The sequence below is a fragment of the Myodes glareolus genome, chromosome 23, assembly GCF_982192425.1.
Source record: "Myodes glareolus chromosome 23, mMyoGla1.1, whole genome shotgun sequence".
Taxonomy (NCBI): domain Eukaryota; kingdom Metazoa; phylum Chordata; class Mammalia; order Rodentia; family Cricetidae; genus Myodes; species Myodes glareolus.
The window spans coordinates 48,280,915-48,303,828 of record NC_142048.1 but is presented as its reverse complement, the minus strand read 5'-3'; the positions used below and the strand labels follow the sequence as shown (position 1 = coordinate 48,303,828).

Sequence of the window (22,914 nt, the reverse complement as noted above, 5' to 3'; positions counted from 1 at the left end):
ACACTGGGGACCTATGTGCGGACACGCAGGGCAATAGGCAGCCCATGGCTGGGTGAGAAAAGTGGATGTCACATCAGGAGGACGTGACAGCAGGAGCTGTAGCGACAGGAGCAGAGCTTGGTGTCAGGGCCCATGCTGCGGGCCACCTGCAGCTCTGTCATCCCTTTCCTGAAAAAGGAGCAGGACAGCCAGACCCCCTGCTGAGAGCTCTAGGAAAGTTCAGCTTTGCCTCAAGTGCAGCAGCGGTTGGTGGTTTGGGTCCTTTCTCCCCTGTCTCTGTCACACAGCTGTCCCAGCACAACACGGGGCTACAGTCAGGACGGCATTCCTGAAGCATCAGGTAAGGCAGAATAACCCGAGGAGAGGAGCTCCGGCTTGGGTGAGAACAGACTAGTGTATAGGTTGCTGCTCTGATGTTCTCCCGCTATGGTTCCAGGGAAGTGCCGCGGAGGTAGAGGACAGAAAACCATTTGAGCTCTCTGCCGCTGTCAGCTACCTGCTCCCTTGGCTGGAGGATGTGCTGCCCTGCTCCTGGAAGGGACAGAAAAGCCACTGTTCTGCAGCAACAATTCAAGGCTCTAGCAAGCAGAGAGAGTCCGTGCATATTGCCCTTGCTTTTCCCCTGCGCCCATCCTGGTGGGCAGCTGGATGGGGGCAATGCTGCTTGCTGCTGGGGTGGTCTGGGGTGGGTCTTAAGCAGCTGCATTCAGGGAAGGGGCGAGGAGGCCCCCAGTCTCTCCATGGTCTGCAGTGCTGACAAAACAGGGCTCACATTGCTGAGGTGCGAAAGGTCCTCAGGAATCCAGTTAAGTTGTAATTAGGGAGATGGATTTCCTGCCCTTCTCTGTGTCTTACAATTACAGAAGTCCTGAATAGTGTGCGCAGGCCCAAGCAGCAATAGCAAGGACACTGCAGGAAGCCCAGGCTCCTGGGGCCCTTGCCTCGCAGGTAAGTGCCAGGCATGCCAGCTGCTGATATTTCAGGAGCTTGGGTTATGAGACAGAGCAGCAGGGTGCAAGACACGAGGTAAACCCTGGACAGCCTGCCTGCCGCACCTGCTTCTGCATCCCTCCACAGCATCTGCTCCTGGTTGCTTGCTCCTCTGGGGCAGACAGAGGGAGGAAGGTGGAGAAGCGATGCGGTACCCTTATGAACAGAGGCGCGCCATGAGCCAACAGCAGTGGGTTTCAAGGTGAAGGAAACAGTGAGAGGCACGGTGTGTAGAATCTTGGAGACCGAGGCTTAGGGAACAGCTCCAGGACCCCCAGGCGCTCTCACTACTCACTTAGGCGAGAGCCTGATTGTATTTAGGTCCCTGTCAAGGTGTGCCGTATGTGGTAGGAGGAAATAAAAAGTACGGCACAGAGTCCCTCTCAGTGAGTCTTTGTTGGTGCCGAAGGATGGAAACTCTGTCATCAATCACGCAATCAGCCCTCCAGACCTTGCTCTGTGCTTCTGTGGATTCAACCAAATGGACTGAAAATATTTGAAAATACTGTGTGAGTACTGAACTTTGTAGGCTCCCCCCCGCCTTCTCTTTAACCAGTGCAGAAGGACGATATTTTGTAGCATTTACGTTGTTAGGAATTGTTATCTATCTAGAGAATTAAAGTATCCAGGAGAGTATGTGTAGAAAAGACGTGAAGATTCTTGAGTTTGGGGATGGGAGGCTCCTAGAACCCTTTCCTGGCAGATTTTGTCAAAGTCTGTCAGGTAGCGAATGAAGACTAGAGGTAGAAAGGGGCAGGGTACGTGTGTGGAGAGTCTAAAAGCCTGGCCAAGAGCAGCATCTTCAAGGTGACATAGAAATAGAAATGGGAAGGAAAGGACACATAGGAACATCTAGGCACAGACAAGAATACTCTTAAAGGTGCTGGGTGCTGGTGTGAGAGCCTGGAGGTGGGGGTAACCTGGTTTTGGAGGAACCTGGTGGTGGAGAACCTGGTGGTAGGGAACCTGGTGGTGGAGAACCTGGTGGTGGAGAACCTGGTGGTGGGGGAACCTGGTGGTGGGGGAACCTGGTGGTGAGGGAACCTGGTGGTGGGGGAACCTGGTGGTGGGGGAACCTGGTGGTGGGGAACCTGGTGGTGGGGAACCTGGTGGTGGGGGAACCTGGTGGTGGGGGAACCTGGTGGTGGGGGAACCTGGTGGTGGAGAACCTGGTGGTGGAGAACCTGGTGGCAGGAGGCCTGATGGCAGAGCCTGTGTTCAGATACAAAAGGAGATGCTGAGTACAGCAAACTAAACTTGACCCTTTCGGCTTTCAAAATGATTGTGTTAGGAGGAGGGGCTTTCAGCACATCATTAGGAATGGATTAGGACCTTATGAGACAGTCCCAGAGAGACCCCCTACCCTCTCTGTCATTTATGGTTGCAGGGAAGTGGCTGCTCATCAGCCAGGGTCCTTCTAGGACATTGACTTTCACCTGTCTTGGCCTTCAGAACTGTGAGTAGGAAGTTTCTGTTGTTTTTAAGCCATTAGTTTATTGAATCCGGGTGTATCAGCCTGAACACATTCAGACAGCCAGTATGGGAATCCTTGAGATGGCTCAGTTGGTAAAGGCATTTGCCACTCAAGCCTGATGACCTGAATGACTTTGTTTGGTTCTTGGAACCTTCATAAAGGTAGAAGGAGAGGACCCCACAACCCAGTAATTCTAAAATATTTAAAAGCCCTAATGCTTCTGTGGAAAGAGGACAGAACCTTTTGGACAGCAATTCAATTATTAAGGGAGGCTCTCTGGATCTCTGGGAAGGAAGGAGCCGAGGAGGCCCACCTCTTTGTGGGGCGTTTGAAGGTCAGTGTCCTGCAGGGTGCTGTGTACCAGGAGCTAGCCAGTCTAACATATCACCCACTCCGCTCCTTCCCTGATGTCTTGAGTTCTGGTATGCTTCCTCCCCATCCCACCCTTACTCCAAGGTCAGAATTAAAATTTGTCAACGGACCATTCTCATGATAGACTCGAAGCTGGATTCCATCTAAGATTTGGCTTGGGGCATCTGCCTGTTGCAAACTTCCTTTTCAGCCGCCATCAGGATCTGTCGCTGTCATTTCTTTGGGTTTGAGATGATGGCAGCTACTCCTGAGCTCGCTGCCTTCTGGACATGTAAATGAATGGATACCCAAGTATAGGGGCACATTCTCCTTTCTTGAGAAGTGCAGTTTTCAGTGTCAGGCCGAAAGACATGTTTTGTTCTTTCAAGATCCCTGTGGGGTTAGCTGTCACATGACATCACTCCAGTTGCCCACAGCTAGCACAGAGCAACATAATGAAGATGCTCCAGCTAACACAAGTGGCCATAGGGATCGGTTAAGAATCCTGCTGCTGTGTACATGGCTCCTAAGAGAGGAGCTAAAGGCAAGAGCTTGAGATGTGACTTAGTAGTTCTCTCTCTTTCTCTCTCTGCCTCATTCTTTCATTCAGAAGGCATCTATCCAACTATGTGCCAGGAATCTAAGAAGAATGATTCTCAAAGTGGATGCAGTTATATGACTGAAACAGATGTACAAATTATTGCAAGCAGCATGAGTACTAGGGAAGTGTTTTTGTCTCTTCATGGATATTTACATAGGCACTTATGCATCCATGCATGTGTATGCATACATGTTATGTGTATGCGTGTTTATGTATCGCATATGTATATTTGTGCATATATGTATATGCATGCAGTGTATGTATGCATATGCACACATGTATATGTGTACATGCATGTGCCTGTGCAATGCCATGTATATGTATGCATGTCTGTGTAGACATGTATATGTGTAGACATGTATGAATATATAAAAATGCATGTTTATATATATATGTGTTGGCACTAGCTGTTTTTAAACTCATGGACTCAGTGATGCTCCAGCCTCAGCCGTTTCAGTTGTTGGGATTGTAAGTGTGCAGTTGTAGCTGGTTTCTCTTGTCCACATTTTCACTCATTCTTTACCTATAACATCTATAGTGGGCATAACCTATAGTGAGCTCTGGATGCAGCACACCTGGTCCACTCGCCATAAACCAGAACCAACTGCTTATCAGTAGAGAAAGGCAGGACAAGGCAAGTCCATGGCTTCCTTGAAAAGGGGAAGAGCCTCCCCACTGACTGGCCCCTCCTATCAAATTCATAGTTAGGGCAAGACACATTGTGTTTAGCGGAGGTGTGGGGGCACGGCCACATCCTTTTCTGTACAAGTGTAAAGATGGCCACGTTCTCCACGTTGTGCCTCAGGGTCCCTCAGAGGCTTTCTCTACCATCTGTAGGGCTGTCCACAGCTTGTTCCCTGTCTATCTATGCTTCTGTGACTCCTCGGCCAGACTCAGTCACCAAGTGAAGGGGGCCAAGTCCCTGAAGCTACGCAGTGCAGCATCATTTATTCCTGAAGCCCCAGTCCCAGTTCCTCATTCATTTCTAAGTGCACAGAGATCTCAGTACCCGGAGCCACTGGATTAGGTCAAGCGCAAGGCTTTTCCAGTTAGGAGCATCATCTTTCAGGGTGAGGGAGTCTGCCTCACCAACAAACACATGACTTCTGGTGCTGAAAAGGTTCTGAACAAAAGCTCTACAAGCATGCTGGAGAATGGGCCGTACTCAATGGAGTAGCCGAAGCAGAATGGAATTGTACGTCCATTGATCCTCCAAGACATCCTTTTGTACCAAGGAAAAGCAGAGTGTGAATCTGCATTCCCTTTGCACTCCTTTGCTCACTATATTGGTGGAAGGTTTGAAGAAAATACAACCATGCTGCCCATAACGTTGAAAAAGAATGTCTTGTCTGCTGCTGTGATGATGTCATCTTGTGGACAGTTTCTCGTGCGTGCTTTGGCATTTTGTGTATGAGCAGCCTTACAACGTTCATACCCTTTGAGCCAGTAATTTTAGTTTTAGGATTTTTATCCTTTGGCAGTAATCAAACTCATGTATGGGATTTATGTTCAAGAATATACATCTCAGCCATTAGTGTAATTGAAAAACAATATTAGTGGTCATCGAAGTATCCCACAGTAGAAAGGTTGGATAAATAATTGATGGAGGAACCAGAGTAGAAGACAGTTCATTCATTAAAAGTGATTTTCTCAAAGAATATTTGAAGCTGGGAGGAAATAATAAAAAGGCCAGGCACTGAATCTAGATGGAGTATTTCAATTTTTTTAAAAAAAATGTTGATAATACAGCTGCAAAAAAGAGTTATTAAAGAAACAGCAGGGGTGTAGCCGCGGGACCGTTTCCCCCTTCATCCTTTCCCCTCCAGTGGTTGCCGCAACAGATCCCTTCTCTCTGAGTTCTATGTGGCTGTTCTGGAAATGGGACTCGTAAAGTCACTCTGGGTGCGGCCCACAGGACGTGTGAAGTACCCTGCACAGTTAGTTAGCAGTATCTGTGGTTGGCAGCAAGCCATGCCCGGTCCAGATGTCAACCCCTAGTGACGACGAAAGCTGTCACCCTGGGGCTTAGCCCACTAATGGCTTTAACACAGGACTCTGGGTACTTTACCAAGGAGAGAGGGCTATTTAGCTCACAGTGTTGGGGTCTGGGAGTCCAAGGTGGGGTGACCCTTTCTGGTTGGCCACGAGTGAGGGTCTTCAGGCTGCATCACATCATGGTGGTCTTCCACACGGCGGGAACATAAGAGAAGTCACAGGAGGAGATGGGAAAGAAGAAAACATGGAAGACTAGGCTACCTCGCTTACAGCAGCCTGCGTTTGTAACGTCAGACTTACAGAACCATGCTTTCAAGGGAGCTGGAGTTACATCCAGGTGGTTGTGAGCTGCCCAACCTGAGTGTGGACGGCTAAAGGCAGGAGCAGTGTCCTCTAAGCCACCTCTCCGGGCCCTTTCATGACACTTTTCAATCAAGAAAATAAAATTATTAATTAAAAATCCCAAGATATTTTGCTCAATTTTATCCTCCCCCCAGGCAGGTAAATTCCTAGTTGTTTGTATCTAAGGCCAACATCTCCACTCTCACAGGTTCCGAATACTCACATTTAAAATCTGGGCACGGCTGATCATCAGCATATCGCGGCCGCCCATCCCGGATTCCTGTTTGGCATGATGCCAGCTGTGTATTTGCTCCAAGAGGAAGCTCTGTTTTAGGCAGAGTTGCCCTCAATGCTTTCTCCCAATTACCCATGGCTTCCCTTCTGTGGGGCTGTTTCCAGCCGTCTTCTTCATCTCCAAGGACCCCACTTGCCTCTGCTCCCTTGTCCATCTCTCCTGGGACTGGAATTCATGTTCGAAACCTTTTTTGATGGGAAAAATAAGTTCCAGATGGGGATCATAGATTAAAAAGGATCTCTCCCCTGCCGAAAGTAAAAGACAGAGAGGTGAACTCTGAATTACCCCCTCTGGCCCACAGCCTAGGGTTTATTAGTTTGCTAATTCATACGTAGTAACCCAGAAGACTTAGCTAATAAGTGTTTCATTCTGAAGCAGTAAATAGGTGCCCAGAACAGGTGGCAAGGCTGAGGAAACTGGCACCCTGCCTCGTACATCTACGAGGGCATTTTCTCTTCAAAGTAACATGTTCCGAACCCCATCTAACTTGTTTTGAAGAAGGAGTACTTCCACCTGCCAAAGCGATTAGAAAAATCTGGAGGCTGCAGAGGAAGGGGACAGCAGTGGGAGGCTTTTTTTTATTATTTATCAATATGCGACTATGAACTCAGATTTGACAAGACATTCTGGCTTATATAAATATTGTACAGCTAAATGCAAGAGCTAGCAGCCAACGCGGCTCACCCAGGGCTTCTGCCACTGACCAGGCAAGGGCAGGAGATCTTTCTCCTGGCCGCTTCTTCTATCTCTCCTCGCAAAGGACAGAGGAAGCCGAGAGCATCGTGCATATTATGGCTGGGGTGTCTGATGCTCTATTTAGACTTGAGATGTGAGCCGATGCAATGTAGAGCTGGCCATGTGAGCGCCGTGGACAATGACACGTCCTGTTGCCCGGCTCCCCGATCAGGGGAAATGAAACCCCTCTGACTGAGCTCTAGAGTCAGAACCTGGTGGACACAGTTCATCTCTGGTTCTACTTCTCTCAAAACCACAGACTAGCCAATGCAGTGATACTGGTCTTTATCCCAGCACTGAGGAGACTTTGACCAGCCTGGGCTATGTAGTTAATCTAGTGCCGGGTAAGCTTCACAGGGGAATCATGTCTCAAGTAAACAAGGGAAGAAAGAAACAAAGGGAGGATTGTGCTCACCAACCCCCTGAACTCCTGGTCTCTCAGGGGTCTGTGGAGACTTAAAAGTCAAGGGTGTGGGGAGCCTTAGAATCAGATAGTCAACCATCTTCACGTAGGCACAGACTTTACTTCTTCACTTGAGGAAGGAATCTAGCTTTTCTGCACTGCTCAAGAGGCATTTGCTGGGAACAGAACTGCAACATACTCTATCAATGCTGTTTAGTCAAGATCCAAACCTTACTTTTAATTGTGTGTGCATGTGTGTAGTCTGTGCTCATGAGTGATGTGCCCATAGAGAGTGTCAGCTCTCCTAGAGCCATCCGAGGCAGATTTGCTGGGAGTTGAACTCTGGTCCTTTGGAAGAGCAAGGACTTTTCACCTCCAGTGATAATGGGTCTGTTTTGTTCTGTTTCTAATTTATTCTCAATGTAGAGAACTCTGAAAATATGAAAGAAATTTCCCATGTAATTCCATATTTAGTGGTAACAGCCTTCAGTATTTTTTGTGAGTTGTTTCTTTAGCTAGCTAGGTAGCTAGGAAAATGAAACAGACACCTGTACATACAATGTCACATGGCTGTTTCCTTTTCTGATCCACACACCGTGCCTCTAGCTACTCTTTAGGGAGTCGGAGGGATGGGTTTTAGGACTTGTTATTTTCAGGACTAGTTATTACAAAGAGGATTTCCTTTCTTCCTTCCTTCCTTCCTTCCTTCCTTCCTTCCTTCCTTCCTTTCTTCCTTCTTTTCTTCCTCCCTTCCTTCCTTCTTTTCTTCCTCCCTCCCTTCCTTCCTTTCTTTCTCCCTCCCTTCTCTCTCTCTCTCTCTCTCTCTCTCTCTCTCTCTCTCTCTCTCTCTCCCTCCCTCTTTCATATGCTAAGCACATGCTTTCTCCCTGAGCTACTTCAAGAGGGCACTACAGAGGGCTAAAAAGAACATATCATTTCCAGAAGCTGAATACCTAAGACCCAAGGAAAGCAAGAGTAACTTTTCCTTAAAAAGATGATGGAGTTGCGTCAACCGTGTGCCCTAAACCAGCCATTCTACCCTACTCGGGATGGACGCCCGGTTTCCCAGGCTCTTGTACCTTGTACTCTTCTTTCCCTGGTGGCAGGGAAGACGATCCTGCAGCACTCTCACTTCCTGCAGACCTTACTCTTCATGCTTCGGACTCGTTTGCTTTAATTACATCACTGTCTGTTTTGTTCTCAGTAAAACATTCCAGTGGTATTCCTTCTGGTCATTTCTTATGCGCGTACAAATTTAAGACATCTGCCAGGTAACAGTTGCTTTGCCATTTCTTGTTTCTCAAGAGGTTGGAATAACCGAGCCCTGATCACCTGTTACAGGATATATGATAAATACTGTCCCTCTGATAGGATTATGGTGTGGGACACAGGCTGCAGCAGGGCCTTGGCATTGGGGGAAAACTGATCCAGCTTAAAGTTGACTTCATTTTATTATAATAATAATAATAATAATAATAATAATAATAATAATAATAATAACAGTTCTCAACCTGTTGGTTGGGACCCCTTCAGCAAACCTGTTTCCAAAAATATTTACATTACGATTCATAACCATAGCAAAATTACAGTTATAAAGTAGCAACAAAAATAATTTTATAGTTCCAGGACAGGCTCCAAAGCTACAGAGAAACCCTGTCTTGAAAAACAAAAACAAAAACAACAACAACAAAATATTATGGCTGGGAGTCACCACACATGAGGAACTGTATTAAAGGGTTGAAGCATTAGGAAGGTTGAGAACCTAATATAAAAATAAAAGTCACCCTCAAGATAATAATCTGGAGGCTGGAGAGATGACTCAGCAGTTAAAAGCACTCACTGCCCTTTGCAGAGGTACTGGGTTCAGTTCCCAACACCCACATGACTGATCACAACCATCTGTAACTCCCGTTCTAGGGGCTCCGACATGCTCTTGTGGCCTCTGCAGGCCCTGTGTAAACATGACACACACGTCAAACACAATTTCTACTTTCAAGGAATACGTTTGCCCCATAAAAGAACTCTTCCACTTTTTATTTTAATAGAATTTAACTCTCTCATCTCACGATTTCCTAGTTCTTCTCCCCCACAACTATAGGAGAAATATGGAAGCCATCTTCCCTCTCTTAACTGGTAGTGAAGACCCGTTTAGTTTTTCCTCTCTTGATAAATCTCTTTGGATTCTGGGGCAGAGATGAGCAGGACTGTAGTGGAGGGAAGGTGTAGAAACACCGGCAACAACAACAGGACAGTGATGGGTGCTGGGCGCTAGGTTCTGGGTACTGGGAACTGGGTGCTGGTGTTTCTAACGGAGGACTTGGTCCCAATGCCTTCTCTTCTGCTCATCCTTGTTGTTGTCTCCCCAGCTTAGGGCAGCAGAGCTGGGGACTGAAGAGAATGTTGGGAGGAGCGTTTGCACAGGCAGTTTCAAAATGCACCGGGAGAGTCACATTTTATAAGAAGGGTTGATGGAAGAAAGCAAAACGTGCCTTTCAAATAACCCCGTGACCTACGCATCCCCTTCAGAGAGTGTAAATGAAACAGCTGAGTTGTGTCACGATGACTCTGTGGCTGCTAGACTCTGTAGCCAAAAGATGTTAAAATCATTTAACTTTATGCCTTATCAGCACAGCCTTAAACACTAGTTTAAAGATGTGTGTCTTAAAGGCTACATTGTATATTTTAAAGGCTACATTGTATATTTTAAAGGCTACACTGTATACCCCAATTTCTACCAGTAAATGGTCTACTTTGGGACCTTTAGCTTTCAATTATTATTGTTGTTTGTTCAATTTTGTCTCAGTGTGTTTTGGCCTGTAGCTCTGATCAGACCGTTTTATCAGCTAGGCCATTGGAACAATTGCTGTGGTTTTGACAGGTAAAGATTTAGTTCAATTCCCTGCCTGGCGTTGGGAAGGGGGATTCTGTTCCCTGAAGCACCAGGGAACCAGGCCCCTTTTGCCTTGCGGCTCCACCTCCCTGCGTCCTGGGTTCTCTGGAGGAGAATGGGAAGAAACTGAGAAAGCACCCCAGCTACCTCAGCCTGGGGACAGCTCACCTCTTCAGCTCACATTCCTTCGGCAAGAACTAGGCACGTGGCTCCCACGAAGCCTGAGATGAGTTCAGGACCAAGTCTGGCCACCCACAAAGGACAAGGGACAATGGCTAGGGGTTAAAAACCAAATGCAACCACCAGTTCACTCTCAGATTTTCAGAATAGCATGGGTGAGAGTCCAGAAATCCTGTTAACCCTCAATAACCATTAGATTATATTCGCTATTGCTTATTAAACTGTGGTCTTTGTAAACCCTCTCCTGGAGCCCTTCCCTCTGAAGCCTTGATGTCTTCAGCTGCAGACCATTACGGTTAGACGGTTAGATGGGGGAGCCTACATTCCTGAGCATCCTCTTGCCTTAGCATCCCTGGAAGGGGAGATTACCTCACACCTTTAGTTTAGATGTAAAGGGCAGGTGGTGCTGATGCTTGAAACGACTGCACACTGGACTCAAGAGGAATGCAAACTTCAGTAACTGGGAAGGATGCCGAGTCTGCTCGTGCCTTCAACCTGGCTTCCGGAGAGAGCTCGATGATGGAAGATGGGCTAAATGGAGGGGAAGTTGCACGCAGTAGTCAGGAGCTGGCAGTCTCTAATTTGTGGGCTAATGTGGAAACAAGCTGATAAAATGACCGCTGGGGGAGATCAAAGGGAAGCGTTACAGGATTCTGGGTCTAGAGGGAACTTAGAGATCAGTGAGTCCTGTAGGTATCTCCTCGCACAAATGCAGGGCTGTGCTGGGGCAGGAGCATGACCCTCCCACCCTCGCAGAGACCCACTCGGTGAACACAAACCCACTTAAGCATGACTTTTTCAGCAGCTTGGTAGCTGGGCAGCAGGAAAGACGAGGGCACTGTGACTGTGGCCTTTGAACATTTAATTTTGATATTATCTTTCTCCCAACCTGTGCTTTCTCTTAATATGAGACCTGTGCTTTGTTTAGCTGGAAACAGCCAGGGTCTCATTGACAAAAAGAAGACAAAGACTTTAAGGCTCATTTTTTATTTCCAATTTTTTATTTCCAAAATACTATGAACACATGATATAAATCAGATGTTTTAATAGGTATACATCCGAGAGCCACCTGTCCCCCACTCCAGACGTAAGGGGGACATCTCTGCCTCCTGGAAGGGCCACTCACCGTGGACCCCTTCACATCTCCCAATGCATGTACAGCACACCTGCAAATGTTGTCTCTTTTTCCTTTCTGCTTTTACACACACTTGGCACCATCCGGAGGGTTCTTCATCCTGTCTTAACTACACAGCACTATACCACAGGGACTGTGGACATGTCGGGCCCTATCCAGTGTGGCTTTTTTTCTTCAGTAGCTGTGTTAGAGCACATGGGGATCTAACGGTAGCATAAAATTCCTTGAAATGAAATAACAAAGACCTAAAGGGATTTGTTTTGTTATCATTGGCACGGCCAGGTTTCTCTACCTGGCAGTTTGGAGTGGGAGACCTGTGGCCCACGCGAGGCTGGCACACAGCATTGGCAGAGAGCATCATCAAGGCCACGCCCATCAAGGCCACGCCCCTTTGGCATTGTTTCTTTCAGGCTAGGTGTACTTGTGTGCAGTGCAAAGTGTCTGCAGTTTTCCTGTGACTTCAGTCAGGGTCGGCTACTGTTTATGTTTGAGTTTTGGAGACATATTCCTTCTTTGGCTCATTTTCTTACTAGTGACTGTTCTCTTGTTGATTTATAAGAAATCTTCACAGATCACATAAATTAGTTGTCCGGGTTGTTAGTTGCAAATAATCTCCATCCTGTTCTTTGTCCTGTGATTTGCTTGTTGCTCTGTTTCCCACTGGCTGCAGAGTTTTTTCAGGTGAAGTCATGTGACTAGGTATTTCTTTTTATTGTGCTTAGATTTGTTTCTTATTTACAAACTTTCCCACTAAACATTTTAGTATTTTCCAATATTTTCTATATTCTAATATATCTAATAAACATTCTAATAGTTTCACATACTTTGGGTCCAAAAGTTTCCTTATTATACTTAAATTTTCTTTTTCTTCCTCTTTTATTAAAAATAGATTATATTTTACATAATATATCCTGATTACAGTTTCCCTTCCCTCTACTCCTCCAAGTTCCTCCATGCCCCCCTTCTCCCCAATTTGGATCTACTCCTTCTCTATCTCACTAGAAAACAAGCAGGCTTCTAAATGATTAATATAATATAATATAAACTAACACATTGGAATAAGACAAAACAAACAAGGGAAAAGAGCCTCCCCACCAAAAGGCACAAGAAACAAATACCGACACAGAGACTCACTCGCTCACACACTCGGGAATCCATAAAAACACTAAACTGGAAGACTTAATATATACCTAAACTACCTGTAGGGTTAAAAAGAGAGAGAGAGAGAATATAAAAGAAATAAAATAAAATAGTAAAAGAAAGGAAGAGCCCTGACATGACATTATGAGACAAAGAACCTCCAGAGTTCATTTCCTGTCAGTCACCTGCTCTTGGGCATGGGATCTACCCCTAAGAATCTTTTGTTTCCCCAGCGAGACTCCCTGGGAGAAAACCAAATTTTCATTACAAGTGGTTATCAGTGGGAGACAACTTCCGGATTAGGGATGGGAGCATGTGCCGGCTTCTGCTTTCAGCTCTAAGACCCCATCTGGTGCAGACTGTGCAGGGCCTGTGCCGGCTGCCTCAGTCTCTGGCAAGCCATTCGGGTCTAGCAGGATTTCATTCTAGAGTCCTTCATTCCCATACTGGATCTTCCACTTTCTCTGCTTCCTCTTCCCCTAGATTCCTGAGCCCTAAGAGGTGACATCCTGTTCAGGGCTGAGTGTTACAAGGTATCTTACTCCCTGCACAATGTCTCCCTGCAGGGCTCTGTGTTTGTTTCTCTCTGCTGCGGGAGAAAGGGTCTTTGGTGATGACTGAGGAAGGCGCTGATCTGTGAGTTTAGCAGAATATCATTAGAAGTAATTTTATTGCTACTTTTTTTCCTTTTAGAACAGTATCGTTTGGTTTTCCCCTAGGTTCAGGGGCTATCAACTCTCAGCTCTTGATGACCCAAGCCGTGTTGGGTATGGGTTCCATCTCATGGAATGGGCCTTAAGTCAAATCAGACATTGGTTGGTTGCTCCTACAAGCTTTGTGCCACCTATGCAGTAGCAAATGTGACAAGTAGGTCGCTACCATAGACCCAAGGGTTTGCAGCCGTACTGGTGTTCACATTTCTCCTTGGGTAGCCTGAAGAGAACCTTCCAGTACCAAAGATGCTAGCAGGCAGGCTGAAGGCTCCATGCAGACCCCAACTCAACTTCTCCATGTTCAATGAGTCGTGTAGGTGTTGTCTTCAGTAAGAGGCCTTACTGTCAGTTTGTGGAGAGCAACCTATAGTCTTGGCAACAGCCCGGTTTGTTTGGGAGTTGTCATGGGACCCCTTTGGCTAACATCTCAACTACCTCTTAGCCAATACTGGCAGTGGAAGCTTCATTTGGCAACAGGAGATGACCAGCTGGGGCTCTGTATCCCCTATTCTTTGGTAATTTCAGTTAGATTGCTGTCATATATGTATATATTTTAGGAAGCTTTTACCATATTAGGTTTCCATATTACCACTCAAATGGTCCTTAATTTTGGCTATCTCTCCCCATGTTCCCTCTCTTCTTCTTTCCCTCACTTTTTGATCTTCCAGTCCTCTTCATCCACCCACAATTACCTATTGCATTTACCCTCCTTAGAGAGATCTTTCTCTTCCCCATTCTGACCCCAGTCCCTTACTATATTTCTAACCTTTGTGGTTCTATGGCTTGTAGCTTGATTATCATTGACAAAATAGCTAATATCCACATGTAAGTGAACACATATTTGTCTTCATGGATCTGGGTGACCTCACTAAGTATGATTTTTCTCTAGTTCCATTTATTTACCTGCAAATTTCATGATTTTATTCTTAAATGGCTGAGTAATATTCTACTATATAAAAGTACTACATTTTTCTTTATCCATTCTTCTGTTGAGGGACATCTTGGTTGTTTCTGACTATTATGAACAGAGCAGCAATGAACATGGCTGAGCAAGTATCTCTGTGGTAGGATGAATCCCCTTTTGAGTGTATTTCCAAGAGAGGTACAGCTGGATCTTGAGATACACCAGTTCCCAGCCTTCTGAGGAACTGCCATACCAACTTACATAGTGATTGTACAAGTTTGCACTCTCATCAGCAATAGATGAGTGTTCCCCGTACTCCACATCCTCACCAGCATGAACTGTCATTTGTTTTATTGATCTTAGTCTTTCTGGTTGGTGTAAGTGTAAGTTGAACTACCAAAGTACTTTTGATTGCATTTTCCTAATCGTTAAGGATGTTGAACATTTCTCTAAGTGTTTCTCAGCTATTTGAGTTTCCTTTTCTGAGAATTCTGTTTAGATCTGTCTTCTATTTTTAAGTTGGTTTATTTGTTTTCTTGATATCTAGTTTCTTGAATTATGTATATAGTTTGGACCTCTACCAGATATGGAGTTTGCAAACATCTTTTCCCATTCTGAAGGCTGCCTCTTTGTGCTAATGCTGGTGTCTTTGGGTGTGCGGAGCTTTTCAGTTCCTGAGGTCCCCGTTGATCTTAGTACCTATGGTAACATGTTCTGTTCAGAAAGTCTTTTCCCATGTCAATGAGTTCAAGGCTAGTTCCCCTTCTCTTCTGTTGGGTTCAGTGTATCTGGTTTTGTGTTTGAGTGTTCATCTTTTTTTTCTTTCTAGTTTCTTACTTTGAATAATTGTACTTCTTTCTTCTGCTTGATTGAACTTCTAATTTATTAATTTTAGTATTTGCATTTGACAATGAACTATTTAATTTGTGAATTAATCTTTCTGTTTTAGTTTTCCAGTTTATTACTTCTGATTTTAATTCAGTTAGATATTGTTTCAGTTTACTTTAGGTACATATTATTTATTTCTAATGTATTTGTAATGTGTGTAATTGATTTATTTGCATTGTTTTATTACTAAGATAGTACTCTTTCTATTAGTACATTCTCAAGTCATCTCCAAAGTGCTGATTGCCTTGTACCTAGTTTCTATTAGATGCTGTAACCAATGCCTTCATTGTCCACTTAACCAGACTTAGAATTAAGGAGAATTACATTTGGGGATAGCTCGACGAGATTTCAAGGGAGGGTTAATGGAGGAAGGAAGCTCATGAGTGACACAAGCTCTTAGGCTGGGGTCCAGACTGAATGAAAAGCAGAACAAAGCAAAAGACCGCTGAGCATCAGCATCCATCTCTCTGCTTCCTAACTGGATATGATCTGTCCAGCTACTTCATGCTCCCCTTTCCATCAGCTGCTCCCTGCTCCCCTTTTCATCAGCTACTCCCTACTCCCCTTGCCATCAGCTACTCCCTGCTCCCCTTGCCATCAACTACTCCCTGCTCCCCTTGCCATCAGCTACTCCCTGCTCCCCTTGCCATCAGCTGCTTCATGCTTCCCTTGCCATCAGCTGCTTCATGCTTCCCTTGTCACACCTTCCCTTTCAGGCTTGAAATGTGAGCCCAGACAAATCTTACATCACTTCTTATTATGCATGTGGTCACATCAATAGGAAATAAATCACTAGAAGTCATGTTCAGGCTTCATAGATATTGATACCAATCCAATACATACCTAGTCATGTCAATTCCGTGATCTTGCTGCTGTGTGTCCAGCCATGTGCCAATGAAATCAGCTGCCTTAGCTCATGTGGAGATCTACATAACAATACCTGTCACAGACACTGATGGACTCTTGACAGTTGTGGATATTGTGTTACAAAGATTAGGTGTTCACTTTGAATACAAAGGGACGGAGCTACGAATCAACACCAGAACACTGACTCCTGATCCAGCTCTTTGCTAATTTAAGAATAAAACACCATAGCTAGGCTTAGGGGTATAAGCTTTTAATCCCAATACTCAGAGGTAGAGGAAGGCAGATCTCTGTGAGTTCAAAGCCAGCCTGGTTGATATAACAAATTCCAGGTCATTCAGGGCTATACAGTGGGACTTTTCCCCAAACAAACACAAACCCCAAAATCATTGAAACAGCAACAACAAAAACAAAACCTATGATACACTGGATACATTGTCCATTGGTCATATTTTTCTTTCAGCCTGCTATGAATGTGGCAGTTATGTCCAACTGACAGTAGAGACACGCCATTATTTTCATAGGTATCTCCCGAGCCTCTACTTCTACTAGGGTTGCATTTCCCCCGAGTTCTCTCAGTGGGAAATGCAGTCTGTGTATGTGGCTGGAGGACAGGTGACAGGCTTTTGACATAGTGCTCTGAGAATCAGGAGGAGGACAAATGAGAGGCACACAGAGACGGTAGGTTGGGGATTGCTGCAAAGATCCACGATGCAGAGGAGGCTGTGAAAGGCAGACAGCTCGCGGGCAGGGGCGGGGGAACAAGTGCTGTAGCAGATCATGTACTGGGGGTGCAGACTATTGGGGCTTTGTGTATCATGCTTTATGCTAATAGTCCAATATGGAAATTGGTCAACTTATTGGCAACAACAGGGAGCAGAAGGAGAGGCAAAACGAAAAAAAAAAAAAGGAAGGCAGGCGGCTTGCAGAAGCTAGGTACAATTAGGTTGGAAGGAATTAGGTTGGAAGGAATGAACTGTTAGGGTGTCATGAATCCATTCTATTTCTTCATCCATAGGGAGAATTAAGCTCAAACTATTCAAATAACACTAAGACTCCAAATATAATCTGCCATGTGAATGCATTTGATAATGGTGCTGAAGTGATTAAAGGTTAGATAATGTCACGATGAGAAGACTCACCCAGATTCTAAAGGATGAGAGGCCTCTCTGAAGAGATACCAAGAGTTTGCTATCCACCGCCTGGTAACACAGCGGGAAGACAGCCTGCATTCAACGATCTCTGTAGAACCCGAATGGGCAGACATCTATCTGGTCCTTCCCATCTCAAGAGCTGAGGATATAAGTTTACCCTGTGTAACCCACCTGGGAGCAGCTTTATCTGACCAATTCAAGCACACTGCATTTTAGCAGAATTCCCCCAAACCACAACTATCCAGTGATGTAGCACGAATAATAAAAACCCAGAGACAGATATTAGGGTTCAACCTGAAGATCAGGAAAGCAAAGCAGCCAAGCCACTAGACTGCTCTTACCTCAGTGAAATCTTTAGACTGAAAAGGAGTGAGTTCCTGTCTCATCCCGCCTATATTCCTCTCTAGTGCTGGATTTAAAGGTGTGCACCACCACTGCCCAGACTCTATGGCTAACTAGTGTGGCTGCTGGGATCAAAGGTGTATGCTACCACTGCCTGGTTTGTATGGCTGACTATTGTGGCTGCTTTGCACTGACCTTCAGGTGAGCTTTACTTATTAAAATACAAATGAAATATCACTACACAGCAATCCCTCATACATACCAGTGACTTTGATGGTTGAAGGAGTAGCGGTGAGGTGAAAGGGTCATTCATCCAAAGCAACTCACACCAGACTATTAACATACACCCCATCATCCAGGGGGAAATTCTATATACTTGGGGATACTGAATATTTGAAGATGTTTAAGGAGATAGATCAGAAAAACAGATGGCACCTTTGTTTATGGTCACATGTGTGAATTGAAACTTATAAAGAAGGTGGGAATATGGCTCAGTGGTCAAAAGAGCTTGCTACCCTAGCCTGAAAACCTGAGTTCTAATCCCCAGAACCCATGTAAAAAGCTGCGCATGATCACACACAAGCTGCAACCCTAAGGCTTTGACAGGCAGACAAAGGAGAACTTTTGGGGTTTGAGAGCCACCAGCCTTGCTTCAACTTCAGTGAGAGACCCTGCCTGACTCAAAGGAATGAGGTGGAGAACAATAGGACACTTCATGGTGTCATGTGGATTCCATGTTTCTGCTCTGGTACATGTACACACATGTGTATACCACATACACACAGAACGAGGAGGGAAAGAAGGGGGAAGGAGGAACGGGGAGTGATAGTGGGAGAGAGGGAAGAGAGGGGAAAAGGAGAAAGGAGGAGGGAGAGAGAAGATGTTTAGGATAAATTGCTAATCTATGTGAAGTTAAGAAAGAAAATCCTTCTCGTAAAGACGTTGTCTTAGCATCTTTGTGACTTCCAGACCAGCCTGGTCTACAGAGTGAGTTCCAGGACAGCCAGAACTGTTACAGAGAAACCCCATCTTGAAAAAAATAAAACCAAAGCTAAAACAACAAGAAAGGTTTATGCTAAACAGACCAAAGGCTTAAACATATAATATAACCCACCTGTCCTCCTGTCTGACCATACTTCTTTCCTTCCTTTCTTCAACAAATATTTGTGGGGTGCTAGTAGCATGTTCTGGGTCCTGAGCTTTGGCCAGGCCTTAACTTACATCATTATTATTACTTAAACAGTGAGGTTTTTTGTTGATAATCTTGCATTTTAGAATTTTGTACAGGGCAGGGGCTTTACTAAAATTTTGATTATGATCTGCCCTGTCTGAGATCCTTCGCTGACGAGAATCTGCGATTTTTGTTGTTGTTGTTGTTTCTAAGCCTAGTTTCCAGGAAGCTGTAAAGTGGCTTTATAACTGCAGGAAATATTTAACCAACCGGTCAGGATGGACCGGAAATTGCTTGGGATTTCTGTGCAGCTGATTATGTGCTTTACTCAAACACCCTTGTGCGGATCTGAAATCCAACTGTGCGCCTTAAAGGGCAGGATGATCACATTTCTTTACTTAAAGTCTCCTCTTATCCGAGGCCAGAGGAACCGTCACAAACTGGACACTGGTTCACAGACACCCCGAAAGCTGGAGATCGGCGTAAAGGTTGCCCTCATTGGCTGCTGTAGCATCGTTGTGACTCACCGGCACAGCTGTCCTTCATAGGCTCTGGACACTGAGGAGCTTCTGTCATGTCAGAGATTTCCCCTGAAGCTGCCCTAGCAACCCTCTAACAGCAAGAAGGCAGAGCTACATTCTCGACGCCATCACTCAGGTCATTCTCGATGCCATCACTCGGGTCATTCTCGACGCCATCACTCGGGTCATTCTTGACGCCATCACTCGGGTCATTCTTGACGCCATCACTCGGGTCATTCTTGACGCCATCACTCGGGTCATTCTCGACGCCATCACTCAGGTGTTCTGTAAACGTACCGCTTTGAACCGAAATGTTAGCAGCATTGGTCATTTCTTCCTCTCCTGCCTTGCTGCCTGATTCCCTAGATCTCCTCTCCCCATCCACACTCCATGATTACAAACAGTCCGGTCACTAATGAATTTCAGTGCTGTGGAGCCATTTGCTGAGGTTACCAGAGAATAATATCCCATCCAACTCTTGAGAAAAATCAATAAAATGCTCAATAAAACCATTATGCTATGACTTTATGTCACTCTGCCCTCGTAAACACCTTTTAGTTTCAAGTCTTTAAAAAGCCAACTATCCCCCCCCTACCCAAGAAGTGGAATTTTATTTCCTTGAGTTAGATGTTCATGTTCCCTTTCCTGTCAGCGGCTCCCTAATTAGCATAGAGTGACTTATAAGTAAGAGAAGAGACTTTCGGGGACATTGATCACGAAGGACTGATATTAAAAATAGAATAGGGCAGTGGGAACCATAAAGAAGAGAAGGGAGAGATGGATGTGAAGGGAAGGTGAGCCAGGAGAGATAAACAGTGAGATTCAGGGCAAGAGGTGTAGAAGCTGGGCTTTCGGGAGGATGCTCTTTTTAATCCACCTCTCCCACTAAAGGCCTATTTCCCAGGATTCATAGAGGAGCCCCTTCATAGCCAATGACAGCACCAGGCTTCTACCCTGTACTTGGTGGGAGCTGGTAACCACTGGTCAATTTTTGTTCATCACGTGAATAAAGTGACCTAGTTTATAATAAACTGATGTTTTTCTTATGAACTTAAAGTATCATCAAATGAAAAGTATCATTATTTATGAAAACTCATGGATAAACAAAGTTTCTTTTTTCTTTGTTTTTTATTGCTTCATAAATAAAGTTTTTTTTTTAAAAAAATAATTTTATTTCCAATTTTATGTGCATTGATGTTTTGCCTGATGTATGTCTGTGTGAAGGTGTTGATCCCCTGGAACTGGAGTTACAGACAGTTGTGGGAGCTGAGAATTGAACCTGGATCCTCTGGAAGAGCAGCCAGTGCTTTTAACCTCTGAACCATTTCTCCAGCTTGATAAACAAAATTTCTAACCTAAGCACCCCCCAGAGGAGCAGAAGGCCTTTCTGGTGAGGAGAATGGCTAAGGAACATCTAAGTGTAATCTTATTAGTCCCCTCAGTGGGGTTTCGAGCCCATGGTTACCATGTAGCATGGGAAGCTGAGAGTTCTGATTTGCAGGGGGAAATCGAGAGAAACTGGAGTTCTGGGTGCCACATGGATCTCACACTTGTCTTCTGAGTGTGAGTCCAGAGAAGTGGCCTAGAACTGAGGAACTAACCTCAAGCTGAGCTAAGCTTGGAGGCGACAGCCATCTTTCCCTAAGGGGAAAGTCGATGCAATGTTTAAATAACCATAATCCATGGGTCTTCTGTGTGGCTGTTTCCATCTGCCTTCCTGCCAGTGCGATGAATGTTCTGAAGAGAGGAACTCAAGGGAGGAAGGCCTTGTTCTGATGCTGTGAGGGTACTGGCCATGGGGAGGAAGTGGAGGCCAAGGGAGCCAAAGCGTTGGATCGTACTACATCCAGGACCAGGAGGTAGAGAAGGAGGATGGCAGATCGCACGCTAGGTGCTCAGCCTCTTCCTCCCTTTCTTACATTTCCAGATCTGCTGCCCAGAGAACAGTCCCACTCACAAGATAAGCCTTTCCACATCAATATTATCAAAATAATCCCTCCCAGATGTTCTCAGGGCTTCACCTTAGTCTAGATGATCTCTTACAGGTGCAGCTAGCGGGACATCTCTCCAGTAATTCTAGAACCCACCAAGATGATGAGTAGAACAGTAACCAACACAAAGCTCAAATCTACTTAAAAGAATTTTTGCGCTTTTTTCAGCCTTTGAAATAAGTAGAGGATGAGAGAGGACCAGAGAAGGTGATGGGGAACACGCGTGACAGGTCACAGTGATGTGCATGTGTGACAAAGGCACGAAGAAACCTAGTGTGTTTACTGAAGAAAAAGAAAAGGCGAGATTATCAAGGTCTCTTCTCTCACAAAAAAAGAAGTCGACTGTTATACAGAAGCCTGAGGCTTTTATTCTAGATTCAACTTTCTGGGCACTGGATGCTGTCTCAAGATAAGATACTTAAGCTTGATTTCATTGCCTTAATAACTTTTGTAATCTGCTTCTTATAAAATGGAAGGGAAGGAGACAGAGTGAAGAGGAGGAGGAAGTGGACGAGGCAGCGGAAGGGGGCGTGTGCAGCTCATTGCTAGTGTGAAAACATACTTATCTAGTCTCAAATACATGGAAACTGCAGAAGAGTCAACGTCAGTTTGCATTTTCAGTCAACCAACTTTTATTCCAAACATGGGCGTATTTTGGAACAGAATACAAAATTCACATGTCTTGGGAAATAAAATAAGCCCTGTTAAAGAAATAATGGCTACGACATTTACTTGGATCATAGCTTCACCCCCTCAGACCTTCTCCTCTAGAGTGAAACACTGATAAAGCAGTTCGCCTCTTGTCATAGGCAACAGGGTGTGACTCTTCACTGTCCCACGGTGTGGCCTATCACTGGGAGTTTCACGGAGTGGCCTATCACTGGGAGTTTCTTTCTGCTCTTTTGACATCTTCAGGCCGCACTGCAGGAGCTCACCTGAGTGGTATAGCACAGTCAGGTAACGGTGGGCCTCAGGTCTACTGATCCAGGCCCAGGCATTACTGCTGTCGAGATTAGGCGTGGTACACAGTGGATCTGCAGGAGGGATGGCTGTCCTCTCCCCAAAGCCCTAGGAACAGCATAACTCCCCCTTATGTTATGAATGAGAAGTTGGTATGTGGATATTTATTGATAAAGTAACCGATGCGTTCTCCCAAGGAAGCATCTCCCTTAAGCCTGGATGCCGGCACACAGGAGTTCCGATAGTTACATTCCTTCACCCCAGAGGGCACTTCCCTGCATGTTCTGCCAGTCTTATGGAAGACACACCAGCTTTCATAATGTCATCCTTCGATTCCTGTCTGTTGGTTCATGGATGGACAGTATTTCACACTTCTTAGCTGCATATTTCTTATAAAATTTTAACCAAAGCAAAACAGAATTTAGATGGGCAATTTAGCCTTTCAAATCTCTCTCTCTCTTTCTCTCTCTCTCTCTCTCTCTCTCTCTCTCTCTCTCTCTCTCTCTCTCTCTCTCTCTTCCCTTTACAGACAGCACTGGCTCACAATAAACACAATCATGATTTGAATGAACAGAATTACCTGCTCTTATTTATCATTGTCTTAAATAATAAAATTTTCCTGTCTTGAAAATTTCATGAAGACCTGTCTAAGACAAACTCCCTGAAGACTCATTAGTAATTCATGAATCCGTTAAGAATAGTGCCTGGTGAACCGGCGGTCACAATCTCTTGCTGGACTTTGTAGAAACGTTACTGGCTGAGCAGGTTTGATTGGAGGATAGGCCCAGGAGGTGGAGACGGAGGGTTGCGTGAGGTCCTATACCTGCCATTAACTAGCAAGGAACGCTGTGTGTTTCTCTACTTAGGAAGCAGTG

General features: G+C 45.2%; 1 long non-coding RNA gene across 1 annotated transcript; it reads right to left on the bottom strand.

Annotated features, from left to right (window-relative positions):
• Positions 1-5,170: 5,170 nt before the first annotated feature.
• Positions 5,171-18,733, bottom strand: LOC146890562 (uncharacterized). The gene is made up of 3 exons (XR_014998626.2): positions 18,511-18,733; positions 5,977-6,233; positions 5,171-5,598 (listed from the first exon to the last, which is right to left on the bottom strand). It is a non-coding gene; the product is annotated as an uncharacterized LOC146890562 (long non-coding RNA).
• Between the last annotated feature and the right edge of the window lie 4,181 nt (positions 18,734-22,914).